Below are 23806 nucleotides of genomic sequence, written 5' to 3'. Positions count from 1 at the left end.
CTATATTCAAAGGTGTATGTATCAAATCATTAGATGCTGGGGCAAATAACAGGAAATAAATTCTTCATTTTACTTGGTTGTGGGCTTTTTGGCTGCTTCCTACTAACTGACAATGGGATTCTGTCCTTCAATTCTTAAACCCACCTGATTATTGGATAAAGAGGAAAAAACTTTTAGAAAACAGGTTTCTCACATTAATAAATATGTGTTCTCTGCTAGTGTGTGCTTGTTATGAAACCACAAGAGATGCAACTTAAACGATTTGTAGAACAAACTGATTTATTTGCAGGAGCAAGATCATATTTTATCAAAGAAATGAATACTTCTTATTCAAATAACTTATATAGTTCTCCAATGCTTCTTTATTCTTCTAGTTTGATGCTTCTCAATGTGGTTTTGTTTTTCTCTTTAAAATTTATTTAATTCACCACCACCACCCCCAAATTACACAGAAGCCAGAAAATTCAGCTTTATGGCTCCCAAAGCAGATATAACTCAACCCCTTGTGAATATGCAGTATTGGTACATCAGACTTTGCTGCTAAATTAATGCCCAGATGTACAGACTGAACATGAAAATATGTACAAAAAGTTTAGTTCTGCTTTTATCCACTTTCTCATTATAGAATATGGAGAGAAATTGCTGGAAAGCTGTATTATGGTTGCTGAATCTGCTGTTCAAAATTTCTTGTTCCACCTGGCAGGTTCCCAGAGCCTCTTAGGATAACACCTGATGAAAAGTTTTTTTCAGGCAGCAGTTTGTAAATCCACAACCTCTACATAATCCCTCTGTTTCATAAAACCCCGTTAGCTGTTAGCCTCATTTGTTTACCATGTCCATCTTCATGCGTTTCCATGGTTCTGGCCCCATCCCCTTTCTTCCTTTCCCATTAATCAAAGGTTCCGTTCTTTGCTTTCCTTCAAGTTTCTCCTCAGATGTGCTTCTTTGACAAAACCTCTGTCATCACAGGTCTTCCCTATACAGACAATGTCCTTCATTCTTTTGTTCCCTCCTGACCCCTCCCCCACCCTTTATCTTGTTTTTCAGATGAAAGCCTTCGGGCTAGAATATCATTTCTATGGTCAGTAATTCATCAGCATTCAGCACCATCTTCCTCTGTTCTCCCAAAGTGAACCATGTTCAATCATTACAGTACATAGATTTGAAAAGTATTCTAGGCAGTTGTACATGCCCATATTTCATCACACCAAAGGTAGGACAGCTCCTATAGGACATGGTTGCCCACACACATGTCCACACACCTGTCATTTAGGATGATTTTTCATGCATATTATGAAGTAGGCTCTAGTTCACAAAAGTGTATGCCATGATGACTTGGTTAAATGTGCCACAGATCTTTGGAATTAATTCTATGAGCTCAAAGTGTTACCCAAATAGAAGGTCTCCTTAATTAGTGGGGGAATTAGCATTAAAGGAGACAAGCAAGAGGGAATTCTCCACCTATGTATATGGGGATTATTCCTTTAGAGAACTCTCAAATAAAACCAGCAGATGTTCAACAGGAAAGGTTTCTTTATTTGAAGGGAAGTAAAAGGCAATCAAATAGGCTGAAAACACACACAACACGCATATGAGACTAGCTAGGAAAATAGGGAGGAATATGGGAGAGAGTAATTGGGATAGGGTGATAATTACCAATCTTGAAGAAGGGTAAGGTCCGTGGAGGAGAAGCAAAACAACCAGCATTTCACAGAAGAGAAGAGGAGGCTCAAGCGTGAACTTGAGGGTGGATGTATGCATCCAGCACACACACACACAAACTGGTATCTAAGGAGTCTAATTACAGGGCAAAATGTACCCTTTGCCAAAATGTACGTCTTTGCCTTGAAGACAATGGCTTGATGGCTTATCTGGAGGTTTCAGAAAAATAGACATATATACCAATAAATAGCATCCATTCACAAATACAAACAGCTGATAACTCATGTGACATACAAAAATACAATCTATACAACCAACTGTGCAAATTTATATCTTCAGAGAAACAATCTTTAAAATCTCTTCTAACTCAGTCGGCAAGAAGCTCCATAGAAGATGCAACAGAGCAGGTAAGTAGTAACAAGGTAAAGTTAATTCAATGAGTCTGCACCAAGTGACGCTGCTCCTAAGGAATGAATGAGAATGATCAGGAGGAATAATATAAATTGAAGTGTGGATAGGTTCCATGCCCCTGAGGAAGGTCATTGACGAAAGTTGAGACACACAAGCTGGCCCCAGTTTGGGCAGGGCACAGATAGGCTTGGACTCCTTCCCCCATCCACGCTGCTTTCTACAGAGAGAATAAACAGACTCATTGAATTTGAGTTAGAAGATATTTTCACTGAGAAGAGATTTTAGAGACTGTTTCTCTGAAGATATAAATTTGCACAGTCGGTTGTATAGATTGTATTTTTGTATGTCACACGAGTTATCAGCTGTTTGTATTTGTATATGTCTATTTTTCTATGTAATTTTGATGAAATTATATTTATTCTGGTTTCAAAAAATATATAGCACTCTGTATAAGCAGTCACTTTAAGAGTAAATGTAAAAAAAAATGCACATTTAGAGGTGGATTCATTGTATACTCCCAATTTAGTTTTCTGACTTCTGCTTGCATTTTTCAGGAGAGCCTTTTTTGTGTTGCTTATCTGGAGGTTTCGGCAATAAGTTAGGAGAGCCTTAATGGCTCTACCTGCGGTGGACTAAAGGTGCGAATGGTGCGTGTTGACCTGGTAAATACTGGACAGGAAGGCTATCAGGTGTGCTGAATAGCTTTGATTAAGGTAGGTGAGTTGAGGAAGAGAAGAAGGGCATTGACAGGATTAGCCAGGAGTTCTTGGGAGGCTTCATTGTTCTAGATATGTGTCATTCTCCAGGGCACAGGGGGGCATCTGCTAGCCAGCTGCCTGACTCAGCCTTCTGGTAGTTTTCCATACTCCTGTCAAACTGGCATCCACCCTGGGCAAGGCAGTGCCTTGTGCTTATGACATATGAGGAAGGGGTTTATGATATTAAACTGCCCTTTTAGTGTCAGAGAGGTCTGACTGCTAACCATTGTGGCTTCAGGCTTATCTTTCTGATAGATAGCTAACTGGCCTGAGTTAAATATAATTTATCATTTATTTATTGTATATATACCTTTATTTTCCAAAAAAAGACTCTCAAGGTGACATTATAATAAAACTCACTGCAAATATAATATCTTAGAAAGGTCTCAGGGATGGGGTTGTCAGAAAGATCATTGTCCAAGCATGGTGGAATGGAGCTTGGCTATTGCCTCTTCTTCTGACCTGATTAACTTAGATTCTAATTCATTTGCCAGGATACCTGTGTGAATCTTATGCCAGGAACCCAAAAGCCATATCCTATGCACACTTACTTGGAAGTATTTGGAAATAAGCCCCATTTAACATAGTGGATTGCTGCTGCTAACAGGTGAGTAGCAGCATTTTGGGCAAAATCACCTTGACTCCATATTTGGCAAGCATTACTGCTGGCTTTGTTTGTCTGAGAGCCAGTCCCTACCTACACTGTAGCAACCTTGACCTGAAGGGTCCCGGCTAGCCTGATTTTTGGATCTTGAAAGCTGAGCAGGGTTGGCCCTGGTTAGTATTTGGATGAGAGATCACCTAGGAAGCCCTGCTACACAGAGGCAGGCAATTGGCACATCACCTCTGTTCGTATCTTGCTTTGAAAACCCTCTGGGGCTGCAACTTGATGGCACTCTACCTAGTGAACCATTGGAAGCTCATTACACAGCTGCAACTTGATGGCACTTTACAGATGCACTCTAGCAACTGTTACTCTTCCTGCCAAGCCTTAATTATGGCCTTAGAAGTAACAAGACCAGGCCTAATATTAAAGCCCCTTTAGCCCCAAGATCAATTGGGACAGACAACGAAAGGCTCTCCTGCAGCCAATTTGAAGACCTCCCCCAAATTCCTGCTAACCCCTTAAAACAATCAGCTAATCTCACATTGTTTATTAGCAAGGGTGGGAAGATCAGTTGTATTAAAAACCTTCATGGAGGAGGTAGAATTTGTCTGCGTAACTGCACCACAGCATCCCTTTTATTGGCTAGACTCCATGAAGAAACAACTCAGACTGAACGACTCGGTTAGTCCTTACCTCGTTCAAAACTGCGGCAAGGACAGCAGCATCTCCCAACTTCAAAATCTGATAATCTCCTTTCATGTCAAATTAGGACTGCACAGTTTGGTAAATTGTAGAATCTCAGAAAGTTCATTAGTAATATGTAGCCTTGCCATACCCCTGTCCACCCCCTGGTTTTGTTAACCTGGCTGGTCAGATGGAAAAGTCACAGATGGGAGAAGTGTGTTTATGTGCTCTCATGCTCCCTTATCATGCTGGAAATGATGTAATTTTCCAGTGCAACAGAGGCGCTGTGGGTTGTGCTGAAACCCATTTCAGTAAAAAATCACCCCTAGTTAGGAAATTTTTTACTGAACTGGGCTTCATTGTGAGTCATGACCCACAGCTCCTCTATTGCACTGGAAAATTATGCTTGCCAGGAGGTAAGTACCCCCTGTCCCCTCCCCACATGCCCCCCCTGCTCCACACTGCACCCCTGGGGCTCCTGACAACCCTAGCTATATGGCATATCCATGGAAAAAGTCACTACTTACAAGAAATGAACTTAGAACTATATGTTACCTAAGGATATTCTGCATTGCCACCTCATTTTTTTGTCTCATCTGGTGGCTTTCTCCTACAGATCAATTCAAGCATGTATCATTTACGTATGTTTCAAAGATTCCACTCTCTGTTTGGATGCTGCAAACTGGCTGCTAGCATGCAGTGTCAGTTGTTTGAAATTTTGCAAAGGCAGAATTGCTCTGAGCGACATGTTTTATTAGTTCCTAATTGTATTAATTCCATATGCTGCTGTGTATTATTACAGCTCTTATTCCCCTTTGCTTTCAGCAATTAAAAAAAAGTTTGATTTATTGTCTGGCTTTTTATGCTACAGGCATTAAATTGAACATGGGTTAATTGTTAGAAGTTCCAAGGGAGTTTTATGGTGGGATCAGTCCTTTTATTGCTCTGTGTAATGAGCTTCCAATGGTTCACTAGGTAGACCTCCATCCATTGCGAGGGAGAGAATTTAGGCCTTCATTTCTAGCTGGCTCTGAATTGCTTGTTCCCAGCTCAGCAGCTAATCAAGGACAAAAAAATTGCTTTGTCTAAAGGAGGGAACAGCATGTTGTGGTTCATGCTTTGGAATTGCATTATCAGCTATGTTAGTCAAACAATTGATCTTCCCAGTAAGAAAAAATAAGAACTATGCTGCTGCTCAAATGATAGAATCCTGGCACATCTCCTCTAGTAGGGTTGCCAGCTCCATGTTGGGAAATTCCTGGAGGTTTGTGGGGTGGAGCCTGGAGAAAGTGGGGTTTGGGGAGGGGAAGAACCTCAGCAAGGTATAACTCTATAGAGCCTACCCTCTAAAGCAGCCATTTTCTCCAGGTGAACTGACCTCTGTGGCCTGGAGATCAATTGAAATTCTGGGAGATCTCCAGCCACCACTTGGAGGCTGGCAACACTATCCTCTAGGTAGCTAATGCAGCGTGATCTCACTCCAAGGGGATGTAGCCAACTTCTACGTTGGGACCATTGGCCTATTATTCAGTTTTGTACCTAGCGTTGGTGCTGGATCTAGACAGATCCACAGCATTTCTGCCCACGGAACACAATCCCCCCCCTTTTGTGGTAGCCTAAAGTGCCCCTCCCCCAAATTCCTGTTCCTGGGAGAGAGGAAATGTCTAGTCAGGATCCAAGGTTTGCTATAGAATTCTAATATATTCCATTTATATCTTTCATGCTTCACTGTTGCACATTAAAATAAGCCTATATCAAACTATCAAAAATCATTCTGCATTGAAATTTGTGACTGCAATGCAAGGTCAGATCGAGGGGAGGCAGGGGAGGTAGTCTGCCCCCGGCACCACCAGGGAGGGGGCGCTGGGAGCAGCTGCCAGCTGCGAGAGGGCGCAGGCAGCCGCGCAGGCAGCCTCACAGCCCCCCGCGCTGCCTTTCTCCTGCCCCACAGGACAGGGGGTGGCCAGCTTGCTGCACACCCCCTGTCCTGCAAGGTAGGCAAAAGGCAGCATGGGGAGCTGCGGGGCCACCTACGCCATTCGCCTGCCCTGCAGGACAGGGGGCAGCTGGCCACCCCCTGTCCTATGGGGCAGGCGAATGGCGCAGGTGGCCACACTGCCTTTTGCCTGCCCTGCAGGGCAGGGGGTGCGCGGCAAGCCGGCCACCCCCTGTCCTGTGGGGCAGGCGAAAGCAGTGCGGGGGGCTGCAAGGCACGGGCAGCTTCCCAGCCCTGCACGCTGCTCCCGCCATTCCGCCCTGCATGATGACATCACCGAAGTGACGTCATAACGCAGCGCGGGGAGCCCCAGGCGCGGGCGACCCTAGATCCGGTGCTGCTGCAATGCATTCTACTATGGATGCTTGATTACTCACTAGTTTAGCCTGGGCTCAGTTAGCTGATTGCAAGCAGGGAGCTGATTTTTCAACAGCCTGTTTGGGCATTTAGGCACAGTTTAACCATTTTTGCTGGGCTATTTATTACACTTTATGAGGCCCTATCCTTGTTCCTGCTCTGTAAAGATGGTGAAATCTGAATGTCTTGGTGGGTTTATCTACCATGAAGAACCATGCCAGATGTATTGCATTTGTTGTGTTACAAACCTATTGTTTGGACAGTCTCCTTTGAGAGGAAACAAATCTTTAACTTAGAAAGCTGCAATCACAATGCAATCTTTCCTAGCAGCCTAGCCCCAGTAGAAGTTTTTTAAAAAGTTGTTAAAAGGAAATGACAAGTTTTACAGCAGGGTCATTGATCTTGGTGCAGGTGCTCACAGTTTAAAAAAAAATCCAAATGCAGAACTGAAGGTAGTTGTACTTTGGGATAGTGGCTGCTGTTTAGGCCTACAGCAAGAGCTGGGATCAGCAGCAGAAGACGAATACTGTGACTGCAACTATCACAGACGGAGTCAACAGGAAACCCAAAAGTCTTCCAGATGACCAGGCTGCTTTTGAAGGCTCATGCATGACATAAGATTCTGGCTGACTGGACAACTTCTTGCCCTTTGAACCAGCTGCGTTCGTCCTTAATGAGATGCATTGCTCACTTTCCACTGTGAATTCATTGGTTGCTTTCTGCACATCACTGTGATACACAGCGGCGTAGCATGCCTGTAAAGCACTTGGGACAAGGGAAGCCCATGTGCACGCTCCCAGGCTCACGTGATGACGTCACTTTCAGTGGCCACCCTGTCTGCCCGCAGCCGCCCGTGCCCTTTGGGAGGCAAGTTTCGCTGCTTGTGGCTGCTGGGGCTGCCAGCTAGCTAGGTGCTCACTGGGCACTGAGAGCCGGCTTCCCCATCAGCTGCAAGTGGCAAAAATGGCCTCCCCAAGGGCATGGGCAGCTGCAGTAGAGTGGAGACTGTGCTGCACCCTTCGAGAGGCTGTCCGTGCTGCCTGTGCACTGATGGGGCAGCTGGCTTGCTGGGCGCTGAGCCGACTTTCCTGCATTGGGCCAAGCTCGGTGCGGCAGTGCAGGCGGCTGCTGCAGAGGAGGGTGGCCGCATCGTGCACGGCCCACTGCAGGAAAGCTGGCTCAGCGCCCAGCAAGCTGGCCACTCCATCAGCATGCAGGGGGTGTGGGTGGCATCCCCAAGGGCATGGCGCAGTCTCTTGTGGCCCCCGCAAATTTTGCACCTGGGGCAACCGCCCCTCTTGCCCTCCGCATGCTACGCCACTGGCAATACATCCTACTGCAAACGCACAAGCATGTTAAGCTTTATTTGGGGGAAGAAAATAGATCAATGGACGGTGTGAATGTGAAGAATTGAACATTTGTTTATCTATGCACAGTGGTTTGTGACCTTTTCCAGTGTCCCTGCCCCCCTAGTGCTATAAAATGATCCTGGGTGAGAAGCCAGGGAGAGGGCTTGGGAATGTTTTTCCTTTCTGCTTTTATTTAATGAGATATTGGAAGCTCTGGTTTTTCACCATGATCCTTAACCTTAAGCATTTGTATGCCTCTTGTCTTATATCCTTTCTTTTGGGGTGGGGTATTTTTACATTGCAAATCATTCTGTGATTTCAGAAGAGGGGAAAAATCCCAATAACTAATAAATCCAAAATTAAAGCTGAGTTCATTTTTGATGACAGCAAAAGGTAACCTGTCAGTTTCTTTACTAGCTTTGGAAACTATTGTTAATCAGCATGTTAGCTCTTAAAATTACCTTGTTCATTCATTTCTAAAATATACACCCTGCATATTAGCCTAACGATATTAGCTCTCCAAGCAACTTACAAATAATAAAAAACCAAATCAAGTAAAAAGAATTGGTGAAAAATACCTGACTTCTTTGCTTACCTTAATTAATTTAAAGAATGTTCAAATGCAAAATGGTTACCTACTGAAAACACTTGGCAGTTATGTGGTATAATATAAATATATTATGGCATACTGTTTTATACACACACATCCAATGCCAGTGGCACAATAAAAGTAAATAAATAAATAATATCCATTCAGTCTTGACGGCAACCAGGGCTTTTTTTCAGCTGGAATGCGGTGGAACAGAGTTCCGGAACCTCTTGAAAATGTTCACATGGCTGGTTGCCCTGCCCCTGATCTCCAGACAGAGGGGGGTTTAGATTGCCCTCTGTGCCACTCCAGCGGCATGGAGGGCAATCTAAACTCCCCTCTGTCTGGAGATCAGGGGGCGGGGCCACCAACCATGTGACCATTTTCTCCGAGGGCAACCCACTGAGTTCCACCACCTCTTTTCCCAGGAAAAAAGGCCTGACGGCAACCTTACTTCTTTTCAGGACTATAATATCATAATGATAATCTGATCAGTAAAACAATCTTCATGTACTCATTTTGGGAGGGGTATTTATTCATAATCACGGTCAACTTTGCATATATTTCTTAATTGAAGCTGGGGTCTGAGCCCTGAGAGTTGCCCTGCATTAGCCCATTGAGCCATGGGGCCAACCTTTGCCTTTCATCCCAGCTGGAATTGGTGTCCCATCCATATGCTAATTCAAGACGGCTGAGTGAATAGAGCTGCCTACCTGCCGTTTCTTTTAACTCAAACACTTTTGAATTAGTTCCCTAATTGGGACCTAAGGGACTCTATTATGCTTTTAATAATACATTTGACAAAACCTACCTCTTCTTTTTTCTTTTAAAAGTTCCTAATTATGGGATGCATTGCAAATGAGTTTGATCGCAGCCAGATTCCATCCTTTCTCAGCATTGGGTTTCTTACCTCTTAGCAGTGGATTATAATAATGCATTGGGGATTGATGTGGAATGTGACTCCATCTGGACAATTTATTTGAGCCTGTGGCACTGCAAAGGACCAAGAGGATGGTATGGATTTACACCTCCAATTAAAAGCTTGCCTACGTTGCTGTTGACTGTGGAGCAGGCATGCGAGAAGCTGGTGGTTTATGAGGCCTATGCTGCTTTGATATTTGCTTTTCCACTTGTAAAAGGAATACTCATGTAATGGCTCTAATGTGGGAGATCAGGTGTGCTGTTTAAGTGTAGATGATCCCTGCCATACACACTAGCACACGGCTTCTGTATGATACCAGTATGATCTTCCTTCTCTTCATAAGTCTGAGCTCAGACTCCTAAAAGCTCATACCGAAATAAATGTGGTTAGTATTTAAGGTGTCACTGGAATCCCCCCCACCTTCAAAACAGCCTGTATGACTGACAGTGATAAACATCATGCCAGTATGTGATATACTATTCTTGTGGCTGGCTTCCTGTTGGGTGCTTGGAAGTATTCCAGAGGATTAAATGAATTAATGGCTTTTCCTGTGATATGTCCTAAATCCTGGTTGTATACTCCACGTGTAATACTTAAGCAATTACTCTAAGAGTGCTACAGAGTTACAAAGATACATTTTACTGTGATTCTTTTGTGGTGGTCAACACAAGAAGGTGCAAAACAACTGGCAGACATCACAACAATGAATTAAAGTGTTCGATTTGCATAATGAGCCTTTATGCAAATTACTCCAACCCCCCCAGTTTGGGAGACTTGGATATGGTAACCCTATTCTTTTAGGATTCAAAAACACACAGGGTGGTATTCTTGATGCAATTTGTCTTTCTGGCAGCCCAAGCTGGAGAGACAGCTCCACCAGAAAAACAGCAGATGTCAAACCACATGACACATCTGCTGGAAATGAGCAGAAACCAAGTCTCTCCCTGTGAATAGATGTGTAATAAATACAGGCCCCATCTTTCTAGACATTGTGGGCTCAATTAAGCACTGGTGTCAGACCCTCACAAACCAGTAGTTAGCGCTATGACATAACAAGCCCTTCTGCACCCTTCATTTACTTCGCAGTTTGGAAATGTGGTTTCAGTCTTTTCCCCCCACCTCTTTTTTAAGGAAGCTCAGTTTTAGGTAGGCTATCAGTTTTAATGCTCTGTCTAATGTATCTGCTTAAATGCACTCAGATCATCTGTTACGCCCATTACCTGCTGCAATTTCCCTATTCACTTTGTGGGAACTAGTAACCTTGCTGGCCTGCTACTTTGGGTGGAATAGGTTTTTCATGGTAATTTTGAGTATTAACTTCACTTCTTGTTTCTTTTCCCCTTAGAAGTGCAGTCATACTCAAGAAAGTGATTGCTGTAATGGCTCCTTCATACTCAACTTATCAGCTTCTTCTTCATTTTAGCTTCAGGGCAAAGCTGCTGATTAAAAACAAGATTTCTTCTTCTTTTTTTTGTCCTGTGGAGTCAATGCAACTATAAAATCCACCACACTCATTGTTCAGTGCCACCTGCTTTGGGTGCACGCTGAAGAAATTGGCACTGGTATTCTATTTTGTGCTGTGAAATCTCTCTAAACATATGTAGTTTTTGAATATAAGCCCTGAGGCATCTTTTACTTAATAATAGTAATTTCACTCAATAATGCAGGCAGACAAGACTTAACTAGAGTTTACAATTTGGGATGAGGCTGTTTTACTGCAGGCGCCTAGGAAATTGGGAAGAGCGTGCCATCCCTCACAGGAATATGGTGGAGACATTAATAGTGATGTTTCTTAAAATATGCTGCTTCAGTGTTTGTCACATTGAGTTATACTTTGTATTTTGCTTGTGAATTTCCTAAAGATTGGATAGATGAATTCCACTGGATATCTACTATAAGACACATTTTGAGAAAATACATGCACATAACATTACACACACACAGAAAAGAAAAGAAAACACAGCTTTATAAAGAAGCCACAAAGGGAAAACTATTAGCTTGCCTAAGTCCTTACCCACAGTGGGCATGCCTCAGATAAGGCAGCTGAGAATCATCTCCCCACTTATGCCTCAGTCATGAACAGGTAAACTCACCCTACTCTCAGTCCACAAGGAAGCAGTATAACTGTTCCAAGCCCCTCACAACCACAGGCCAATGCATGGATGAGGCCTTGCTGAGGGCTGAGCGGAACAAGATGGCATCCTCAAGTCTGCCTCACGATGCTCCACCATTTTGTAGAAGTGAGTTCCCATTGGAGAACTTTTATCAGTGCTGTTTGGGCCTGATTCTGGTTGGAACCATTAGTATGGATGGGAAGGAAGGGAACCAGTCTCCCCCGTGCCATTTCTTCAACTGAAAACAGTGCAGTGAGACATTATTTGCTGTCTGGGAATGGTCTCAACATCCACACACTCACCTTCTGGGCAAGCCAGAGATTTGCAGAGCCCCCTTCCTCCAGTCCTGACCAGAACTGGGCCTTTGGGCTGCATTAAAAGGGCATCCCTGGTCAACACTCACTGATACAAAATGGTGGGGTGTCCCTGAGCAGTCTCAGAGAAGCTGTCTCAGGGCCAAGCTACAAGTGATGAATGACACTTGAACGGCAAGTGGATTGAGTGGAGCGCAAGTGGAGGGCAAGTGAACAGGGAGAAATACACTTGCTGTTCAAGTGTCATTTGTCACTTGTAGCTTGGCCCTCAGTTAGTTTGGCCTTGGGCCATTCTCTCTTCCTGGCAAATGGTGCTCAAGTTCCTTAGCAATGCATTTCCACCTTCCCACCCATAAAATGAGGAGAGGAAGGAGCCCGTTTCCTATTGAAAATTTCAGAAGTAAGGCACTTACTTGCAAATGTTAGATTATAAATCCCGACTTCTGTCTTGCACACATGAAGAATATTTGAAACATGGAATGCAGAAATCTTCTGATAACAGAAAATCTGATAAGAGAATACTGTACTTTGTAGCATACCTATCCGACAGAACAGAATTTCCCAGCAGAAATGAAGATAATGCCTTTTCCATTTAAGGGGGGGGGGAAATGTAATTTGGGTTCTGCTTGCATTCTGTTTGGTATCTGCTGTACTATAGAAACACCCAAATCACCAGTATATCAAATCCTTCTTTCAGTTCCTAACAAGATTGACTTTGAAGAGTACTGTCTCACTGATTTCTGTAGGATTAGGATGGCAGTCTTTTTCTGAATCTCACTCCAGCCATTTCCACACTCTTGCATCTCTCTCACATGACAGTCTCCTGGAGAATGAGAGCAATCAATATTAAATCACTAATTATATACTGCAGTTTGCTTTACCTATGTGCAATACTGTGAATTATAACTTGGGATATATTATTATTACAGGAGATCCATGAGGGATTATGGAAGGGGGGAAATCTCACCCCCACTACTGCTCCCCACTTCCCTGCCATTTTCTTTCCTCTTGATGGCCCCACTTTCCTCTACTCTGGGTCCATTCCAATCGGCTCTATAGGTATTTTGTTCCCTCTGCCATCTCTAACTGTTCCTTTCCCCAGCCACCAGCCTTTCCTTCCTTCCCTCCCGCCGCTCCACCTTCTTCCTGCTCATCCTCTCACCTACTTCTTTGGTGGTCTTCTGTCTCCTGCCAGCTGATTCAGTTCCTCACTCATGCCAGAGTGCAAAAGAGGGGAAGAGGCAGGTGGGTGGGAAAGGTGAGAGTGAACTGGCTCTAGAATCTCCTGCTTGCCTGCCCCAGGTGACTGTTGCCACCATATTTTTTCATGGCATTCTGGGTTGCTACAGAAAACAAAAATATCACCCAAACTCTGCAAGTTTTTTTTTTTTGCAATGTCTGCTGATGTATAGATTTTGCCGATCACTGGAGGGCATTTATCCCCTTAAAGAACAGATTCCCACTCCCCTAAAGGTAGGAAGGTTTGAAGAACTTAAAATTTCACCCAGGGCTGGCCCCATTGTGTGAATTTTTTTAAAAGTCTGCACAGCAGCCAGTTTTTGACTATTATACAGTATATAAGGATTAATAATATATGTATTCTCTTCCCGCTACGGAGCTCAGGATGGCATAAATGTGTGATGTGGGATTTTATCTTCACAACAACTCTATGAGATGGGTTAGGTTGGAAGAGTGTGATTGGCTTAAGTTCACCTTGCTGTTTGAACCTAACTTTCCTCAATCCAACATTCTCTCCATTCCACTACACTGGACTGCTTGTGTCAGTTCCATTTAGTTTTTTATCAGCATAATGGTGACCTTGACATAACAGAACACTGTCAACAACATTAATTTCACTTTCCAAGGTTTGCTATGTTATCAGGAAACCATAGTAATGCAAATCTTGAAGACTGAAAAATACTGATATCTGAGCTATCCAGGATGAAGCTGGAATCAGGCTGCTTGATAACATTTAATCAAAGTGGCATACATACTCTCACTCACACAAATATGCAGATTTCATTGAGAAGAGTACTTGTTGTGTGGACAACTGCAAAGGTAACACTGTTTCTCCTTCTTTAAGAAGCGATGTGCTTCTAGAGTCCCCCACAGCGTTTCTTACAAAGAAATACCACACATCTCTGTGGCCTCTGAACACTGAACTGAAGAAGGTCAGCAGATCAATCTTGAATGGACCACAAATTTAAGAGACTGTGGTACTTTTTCATTTAATCCCCAGTAAAGCTTCGGGGACCTCATAAAACCACCAATCAATCCAACACAGTGATCTCTAGGAGCTCAGAAGATTAACTGTTTGCTCCAGTACAGGACAGTTGCTCTGATTTACTGAGAAGACTGTTTGATGACCTATAAGTAGTGTGCAGTTTTACAGGCAATACAAAGACCTTTGTGTGCCTTGCTAACAATTCAGCTTGTACTTTTTCATCCACTCATTTCCTGCTTGTTCACTACTCTTCACCAGATGCCTGATAGCACATTGATTAAGCATATACAAAATCTCCTGGAGAACTACTTCTCTTCTGTAGTACTGCTTCTTCTTTTTGAGTAATGGATCTCGTGGAGAACAAAGTTGGATGCAGCATGAGAGGCAGCAGCTCAAGAGGAAAGGGACAGAAATCACCCCTTCCTTCTTGCATGAGGTCTTCTAAAAACAGCACAAGACCTTTCACAAGTGAAAGTCTAAGGGGACTTTTGTTCATTCCACCTGTTGCTGCAGGCTTCTCTGCTGAAACTCATGCTGTTCTTGAGGATCCCTTGACCCTGATGAACAGCATTCCAAAAGGTGTGGTGAGGGGGTACAGGAAGAACAGTAGATCCATTCAATTAACTCATTCGGTTCACAGTTCCTTGGATTTATCATCATCATTATTTGTTACTCTACTTAATAGACAGGCAGAGCATGTTTAAGTGGCATTCACTCTGTATTATGGATTTTGTAGTCTTAGAAGTGGCAGCTGTTCTTATGCATGCTCATATACATAGACAGAAAAGGTACCTTAAAATATCATGCAAATACAGATGGCTTGGGCAAATAGTTAAAATATCCTAGGAATGCAAGTGATTTTGAATAATAAAGTAAAAATATTATAAAGCATGCAGATGGTTTAATACTGAAGCATTCAACTATTTCAAGAATAGACATAGCATTTGAATACTTATATTGCTCATGATTCATAAGAAGATTCATCAAAGCCTGGCAGATTTCAGAATGGCTGCTTAAATCATCTTATCAGGTTTTAGATGGATAGTGTCTGAATGCTTTCCCCAAAATTCTGGCAGCAAATCTGGATTAGTACTAATATAGCTCAGGCAATCAATACAACTTACTCAGAATATCCTGCTGTTATTGATCAGCTAAGTAAAGTAGTAGTTGACTGATCAAAAAAACCAATGGGCTGTCAGAAAATATGATTTCATGTTCCTACTGCCTAAATTTGACTCCTTTATCTCTATGAACAGTAACTTTGTCTTATTTCAGACATGCTGAAAACAACTTTGCACTGTAAAGCCCGTGTTCGTGGAATACATGTCCATCCATGGCTAGTAGCTATGGTAAGTAAAGGTAATGTTCACATTCAGAGGTTGTTAAACCTCTGAATCCAGTCCTAGGAAGAAACAGCAGGGCAACTGGTTGGCCACCAGTAATGCAGGACTCTGGGCTAGATCGAACAAAGGGCCCTTCTTATGTTCTTATATAACCCCTGGAGATCAACTGTTTGTTTATTCACATGTATTCATCTTCTATCAAAAAGATACTTTCAGGCATGAGTGTATGCTAATGATTTTACTTTTTTCTTTGTTTATTGTGTTGTAGACTAATCCCTTTACCAGGATATAAATTTTAAATGGAATTCCTTATGTTGTTGAACCAGTGGTCTCATCGTCAAGGTTCAATAATTTTTTGGGCAATAAAACAAAGCTTCTGCCATCAAGCTTTTATTACTTTTTCCTGTTTTGTCATAAAAGCATTAAAGACTGTATTACAAGTTCACATTTTCCCCCAGACTAATGGATATGCAAATGTTTTCTATTGTGAGCTTTTAGGCTACTGATGATGACAAATGAATTCTAACTGTAATGTTTTCCAGTGTTAATGGATTACTTATTTTGGATTTTAAATATTTTAACTTTGTGTGACAGCTTTGAAAGATGTCGAGTATGAGTGTACTGTTAATGGCTTAACAAGTTCATATTTATTTACTCATCTTTGTGATAGCCAAGAACTTGACCTGACTTTAGTGAAAGTAATATTATAAGAATGCAAACATTCAGACAACCAGAGTGGATAAAATGGTTCTGATCTTGACATATTTCTGCACAGCAGCATTTACCTGAGCTGTAATTGCATGCAAGGGTTTCTCCTCCCATTTCCACATGCTAATGGGACAGGATATTTTTCTTCAGGCCAGTTGACAAGCCTAGATAACAGTCATTTTGAGGCCTGTAACTGTTGCATTTGGTAAAATCTCTTTAAAAAATTCAGTTTATTAAAATTTGCCTCTAGATTAGGAATGAACTCTCCAAAACCAAAAGATCCACCGTTTGCTTCCCCCTCTATAGTTCCTGAACTTTGCACGTCTGGTTCTCTATTTCCTGAAATGGCATATACCAAGGCTTCGCTAGCACCACTGCTCTTGAAATAAATATTACTACGTATGCCATCTTAGATTCTAGACTAGGAACCTGAAATAAAATTGATCAAGTATTTCTCAGCTGGTAAGATGCAAATCTTCCGGGAACAGAGGGAGGGGGGGAAAGGAAATAAAAAGTTCCTGGTTGTGGATAACAAGGTGACCAAAAGAGGGATGCTACTGGAAAAATGGGATTTTCAACATAGTTTGAATGTTAATCACAAAGTTTGCAGAATTCCTAATGACACCTGATGGAGAATTATAGCAGAATTTGCTATCCCATGTGGAGGCTTGTTAGAAGGGGAGGGGGGAAGAGGAGATCAAAACAATAAATCATTCAGAGATTCAGCTCCTCCTCGCTGAATGAGTACTTTGGGATCACATGAGCCTTTACTTATTGAATTCAATCCATTCATCCAGGAGAATTATAACTACAGATCCATTACTAGGATCACAGTAGCACATTAAAGATGGACTTTCTGATGTCCTCAGGCTTTCCTTTCTCTGGTTTCCTCCTCCTACCTAGGGGAACTAGTAGCAGGATAAGGTGGAGGCAACTGGCTAATTATAAGTAGAGATGGGCACGAACCGAAATATGAACCAAAATTAAGCATGAACCAGGCCAGTTTGTGGTTCACGAACCACGGTTTGTCAGATCCCATTTCTGATGAACCGCCACGAACTTTTAGGCTGGTTTGTTTGGTTTGTTTTTTGGTTTGTCACTGCAGACAGCCTGGTGCCAATCAATCAGTTTCCTAGGCAACAGGGGATGGACTTCCTGCAGACCTTCTGCTGACCCGGAAGTGATGATTTTCTGACCTGGATGTGACGTTTTCACAAACCAAACGAACTGGTTCGCGAACCAGGGGCAGGTTCATGAAAGTTCATGGTTCATGGTTCGTGAAGTTTGACGAACCAGAAACCACATGGTTCGGTTTTTTTCTGGTTCGTGCTCATCTCTAATTATAAGCCAAGTCAAACTTTGGAGGAGAGTTTTGGCTCGTGGCTCATAACTAACACAGTTCTTCCAACTCATGGTAGTTCATTGCTGAACCTCTCTCCCAATTCTGAAATATGTCATTCCTAAGTCTTGCCAAGTCAATGGGCTTCCTTATGGAATAGCAACGCTTGCTTAATGTTAACAACTTATCCTACAACCAAAGAGAGGTAAATTAAAACTCTTAATCTTACCAGCAATTGTTGCTTCCATTTAAATTTAATTCATTCTTTAATTTTCTCCTAGGACTTGCTAGACTTGCTAGAAAATGAGAGACTGAAGTAAATTCAAAGGCTTTTAAGGCAGGATGACTGATAATATGCACAGGGACCAAATCAGACACCGAAGCTGTTTAAAGAGTATCTATCTCAATAACAGTTTATGTAATTAGGCTCGGAAATCACTATTTAGCTCTCTGTACAGTATCAGGATATTTTAAAATTCTATCATGTCCTTAGCACCTCCAGTAGCATATTACTCAACAAAACAACCAACATATGCAAAGACAATGGCCATGTGCTTTTGGAGAATCTGCACTCTTTGCTAGCAAAAGCCTTGAACAAAATTCAGAATGGATCAGAACAGAGATAGTGTGGTGTAGTGATTAGATTACCAGACTAGAGTCTTTTCTGCATGGGTTTTTTCCATCAGTTCTGGCCTCACATTGCATCGATTTCTCTTCAGACTTCTGCATGCGTGGTCAAAATACTCTGATTCAGTATCCAAATTGCTTCTCAGACTTTTTTGCATTCTGCACAGAGAAAGGCTGCAACTACCGCAGAATCAGTCTTTCCCTGACTTTTCTGCAGCTTTTTTCCCTGAGCACATACCCTGATGTTTTTGTCAAACTGAGGTTTTTCTGAAGTGCAGGAAGCTTTCTTCAGTGTGAAGCCTGGTCCTGGTCCTGCCTTTTGCCTGCTCCTTTATTCCCCTGCAACCTGATTGGTTAAAAAAATATATATGGCAACATTGGAGCCATTAAAAACACACAGCCCCCTTTGTAAGTTTCCTTAGCAATCAACTGAGGAAACTGAGGAGTCCTCAGCCAACTGCGGAAATTAACAAGTCCTCAAAGCCTGCTGCAGAATAGAGACGTTGTTCTAGTGCAGAACTAAAAAACAGACACTACTTTGGTTCAACTTCCTCAAAGTGTAGAATTAAAGAATTGAAGCAGTATGGGGCCAGAACCGATGAATAAAGTGGATTCAATCTGCACGAGTTAAATACATAGAAAGCCTGATGTAAAGTTCACCATGCAGAAGAGGCCTAGGATCTGGGAGACTGGGGTCCATATCCCCAACCCACCATGAATGTTCAGTGGGTCATCTTGTGCCAGTTGTTCTCCCACAGCCTCTCTCACACTGGGATGATGATAATAATGCGGTTGGAACAACCTTGTACACCAACCTGAGCACTAGAGGAAGAGCAGGATAAAAATGTACTAGACTGGTAGAATACTGGAGATGCTTAACTCCAAACAGGCAACATGACTCCATCTCTGTTTCCTGATTTTAACTTTCCATTACACTTTCTGCAAGTCCTCTAAGAAAGGAGCATTAAAAAGGCAATGCACAGTAGAAGAAACAGTGTAATGGATAGCCATTTGCAGGTCTGAAGTCCATTAATGTTCTCAGGGATGTTTATTGCAGGCTTCAGCCTGCTTATAGATATCCCTCCTGCTGATGTGTGAAGCCAAGGGCCACTGAGCTCTGAGAGTTGTCTTGTCTAGTAATAATTGCAGAAACACCCGTGTAGAATCTATATGTACTGATTTGGTACAAAAACCTACAATGCTCAATGGCCCTTGTTTTTCATGGCTGGTCTAATAATGGTCGTACATTGAAGCAGCAATGTAAAATAATGTCTGCATCAAATGTGCCTACCTCTGCATTTGTTATCTGTCAGACTTCCATGACAACAAAATAGATTGCTGTGATTTGAGCAGGGCGGGGAGGGGAATAATGTTAAGGGTAACCCAGAAGAATCAAGCTTTAAAAAGGAAAAAATCCTCCATGGGATAAAATTGGTAACCCCAAACTTATTCTGGATGTTTTTGGGGGGAGGGAATGAATGAGAACTCAAGTGTGTGTGTTATATATATATATAGGCTTTCTGGAACAGTGGAGGCATTCAAACCTGTTTGCAGTTCCTACAAACAAAAATAATATAAAATATATTAAATTTCAGCAATAAAAGCAGCATTGATTAAAACACTAGCAATTAACACTGCAATAATAATAATAATAATAATAATAATAATAATAATAATAATAATAATAATAATAATAATAATAATAATAATAGATTTATATGCCGCCCTTCAGGACAACTTAATACCCAGTCAGAGCGGTTTACAAAGTATGTTATTATTATCCCCACAACAAAACACCCTGTGAGGTGGGTAGGGCTGAGAGAGCTCCAGAGAGCTGTGACTAGCCCAAGGTCACCCAGCTGGCTTCAAGTGGAGGGGTGGGGAATCAAATCTGGCTCTCCAGATTAGAATCCCACGCTCTTAACTACTATACCAAACTGGCTCCAACGATTAGCATTAATAAAAAATGGAAAGCTAGGAGAACACACAGGCCTCACTCAGCTCCTAAAAGATGACAAATATGGCAACAGGAGGATATCTGTGGGATGCAGTTCCATAAGCATCACACAACTATAGAAATGTGATATTACACCCATTTAATTTCTGAAGGTAGAGGACAACTGGAGAAATGTCTTTAATCAATTAATATCTCATACGGGAGAAGGCCCAGGCTTTAGAAGTCAACAATGCTAGCACTTTAAATTGTATATGAAAACAAACTGGAACCCAGTGAAGATTTTTTGAGGGCCCATGAAATATGGTACTGTAGCCTTTTCCCTCAAGTTTAGGTGGTCTAAAAACATTTCTAGGCAAAGCAAAATACCATTACTGTCAGCATCACAAATGATTAAGCTTCCTTTTCAGTAATGCTGGGGACATATCAGGTTGCTGACCTCCACGTAAGAGGGTATTGCACAAATTGACCCCTGCTGCCCCCAAGGAGGAAACTAGGTTCCATTTTGATGCAGCTCCATGTACTAAATCTGAATGGTCATACAGTTCACTCAAGAGGACCAGCTCTTAGGCTTCCCCTAAAATGTGCATTACAGTCATGGTCTTATGAAGATGCCTTATAGTGAACCAGATCCATTTGTCCATTTAGTGCGGTATTATCTACTCAAACTGGCAGCAGCTCTCAGAGGAGAGAGAAGTAAAGGTATTTCCCAGTACCCACTATCCTTTTACTCTATGTGCCAGGAACTGAATCTTCAGCATACAAAGCACATGTACTGCTGAGCCACAGCAAAAATAGACATCCAGTTGCCTTCAACTGTGGATCTCTCTAACTCTGTAATAGCTGAGTTAGAGAAGGAAGGTTCTTTCCCAGCACCTGAGAACCTTCTAACTGGACATGCTAGGGACTGAATGTGGGACCCTTCTGCATGCTTGGAGTCATAATCCCTCTAGAGGTGTGTACCCCCCCCCCCAAATTGGTTGATCCAGATCTGGGTTTTAGGGAAACCAAAAAAAAAAAAAGTATCCCTGAAATACTGGTAAAATTCTCTAATCCGATTTGGGCAAAATTAGAAAATTCGGAATTAACTGGCAATTATTCCCTATGGGGAAAATATTGCGGGGGCGGGGGCGGGGGGATAACTGGAGGATTTTCCAAGAAGAATCAGCCAAATTTACAGGGAACCTACTCCTGATTGTCCATTAAAGACTCCACAAGTTTCAGGAAGATTGGACCCTGGAGTCCAATTCTATGGGCCCCTGAACAAGATGCTCCCAGCCACTCTCCATTGTTCCCTATGGAGGGAAAAAATTCAAGCAGGGTTTCAAGCAAAAACACACAGAGGCAAAGGCCCAGTCTCAGTGCAATCTGAATCAACAGAAAGCCCAACAGAACCAAACTGAAAGAAGAGACCCCCCCCCCCGAACCTGTGCCCCCTGGGCCCAGCCACTCTCCATTGTTTCCTATGGTGGGAAAATTTCCATGCTGGCTCTCAGGCAGAAACACACAGGGGCAGGGGGCCATCAGCCAGAGGAACAGACCCAAATGCAAGCTTAACCTAGAGAAAGCCCAACGGAACCAAAGTGAAGCAAGGGAATGGAATCCCCCCAGAACCAAAGTGAAGCAAGGGGACCAACATAAAACCACAGAATCAGGTCAAAACAGCAAATTCCTTCCAAACCAGACTGAAGTGAGGGACACTGTTGCAAGCCCAACAGAACCAGTGTCACTCACAGAAGCTAGGCAGAACCCAGAGCCAATGGGGGAACATTACAGAAGAGAACTAAGCAAGTACCCACATCATTAGCTGCACAGCACCAGAAGCACCAAGCATAAGGCAATGCCAAGCAAACACAGTTGTAATTTAGTATAAGATGGATCCCACTTGGCCTCAGAAAGTGAGTGAGAAGTAATTTTTGGAAATCCAACTTCTCCTTTCTCTAATTTCTGCAGTCTGCTGTTCTGCAGCCTACACTTCCACTCTCACCGGCTCAGAGGAGCCTTGATTGCTGCAGGCTGCAGCAGCCCTTCATCACTGGTCATCCTGTCCCATCCCATCCCTACAATGAAGAAAGTTAACATTACACACAAGGACAGACAGCATACAGCCAGCTGTTAACAAGTTAACACATTAAAGCAAAACACCCCCAACACCAATTAATTAAAAGCAATAACTGAATTTGAAGCTTCAAAAACTGCCCCTTCCTCTTTATTTAGCCCCTCCCCCACCCAACACAAGGCCAGCCATCCCACCTCCCCGCAAAGCAGAAAACAAGATTCTTAGGCTGAAGTCAGGTGACCCTCCTTAGGCAGGCAGCATAGCAGCGGCATGTCTAGGCAGCAGGGCTGGCAGATAAATCCAGCAATCCAAGGCAAAGACAGTAGGCTACAGCAAACGAGAGCAGCCCGCAACCACAGTCTTTGCATAGTCTCAGATCCACATGAAATGGAGTCTGCTCTGAACCAAGCCCACTTTTTAAACTCCAGGCAGAGGTGCTACACCTCTGAAGATGCCAGCCACAGCTGCTGGCGAAACGTCAGGAACTACAATGCCAAGACCACGGCAATACAGCCCGGAAAACCCACAACAACCATCGTTCTCCGGCCGTGAAAGCCTTCGACAATACTCCTTGCAGGCAGTTTGAAAAAGGCTCTTTTCTATTCAAGAATCTCCATTGGCTAGACATGGTGAGCGCCTGCACCGATTGGCTGCTCACACCCCCTCCCTCCTCTGCCTCCATTGCTGGAAAGCTTGGGAAGATTCAGAAAGCCTGGGAAGGAGCCAGCCAAGAGTCTGAAGTTGTGTCTCCTGGATTAACTCTGATTAACTCATCTATTTTGATCGGGCTTCCTGGATCTGATCCAAGAGTCTCCAATCTGATCCAGCGTAGCTAGATTTTTCTGAATCAGCATAAAGCCAGCAATAAAGGCTGGATCAGAAAGCCGGATGGCATATCACAAAATCTCTCTCACGTATGGAAGGTTCCAAGATAGAAGCAGATATATTGCTTGACGAACCAAAAGTCTGACTCGAAACTCACAAGGTTAGCTTCTCATTTGTTGAAATGTCAATAAACATAAGGAACTGCCTTTTACTGAGTTGGTCCCTTGGTATATCAAGCCTGTACTTTCTGTTCTGACCGCTGGTGGCTTTCTAAAGCAGACCTTGTTCATATCACCAACTACCTGAGCCTTACAGCTGAACCTTATGGATGCAACAGAGATGCAGTACCACCGAGCTTCACCCCAAAAGTTGCTAGTAGTGAGAAAAGCACAAATTCCGTATGTAGGCTGAGTTTCTCTGGCAGTTCCTGTTCTAAACTCCCACCCTAGCTCATGTTTTCCTTGCTATTGATCTCCGTAATCCAAAATCTAGACTCTCAGATCTGCTCATTTCCCTCATCCCTTTTTCGGCATTTGGAATTTACCTTAGTTCTGGTTGTTTCCATAAGGTTGTATTCTTATCTACTTATTCCCCACTTGAAGTATGTAAGAATCCATTTAAACTCACTGGAGCTTACATTTGAGTAAGTGCACATTAATAATGGACTGAAAAACATACCCCTATGTAATTATTTATCCCTGACCTGCATGGCCCAGGTTAGCCAGATCTTGGAACCTAGTAGGGTCAGTTCTGGTTAGTATTTAGATGGGAATCAACCAAGGAAGACTCGGGTCTCTATGCATAGGCAGGCAATGGCAAATGACATCTGTTAGTCTCTTGCCTTGAAAATCCCAGCATGGGTCACGATATGTCAGCAGCAAGTTGAGGGCATTTTAAACTCACACACACACACACATTTGCAAGCCTTCTGTCTTACCTTTCCATTCTTGGGAATACATTAGCC

This window comes from Eublepharis macularius, chromosome 2, assembly GCF_028583425.1.
Source record: "Eublepharis macularius isolate TG4126 chromosome 2, MPM_Emac_v1.0, whole genome shotgun sequence".
NCBI classification, from domain to species: domain Eukaryota; kingdom Metazoa; phylum Chordata; class Lepidosauria; order Squamata; family Eublepharidae; genus Eublepharis; species Eublepharis macularius.
The sequence above is the reverse complement of the archived record's forward strand: the minus strand, read 5'-3'. Positions refer to the sequence as shown.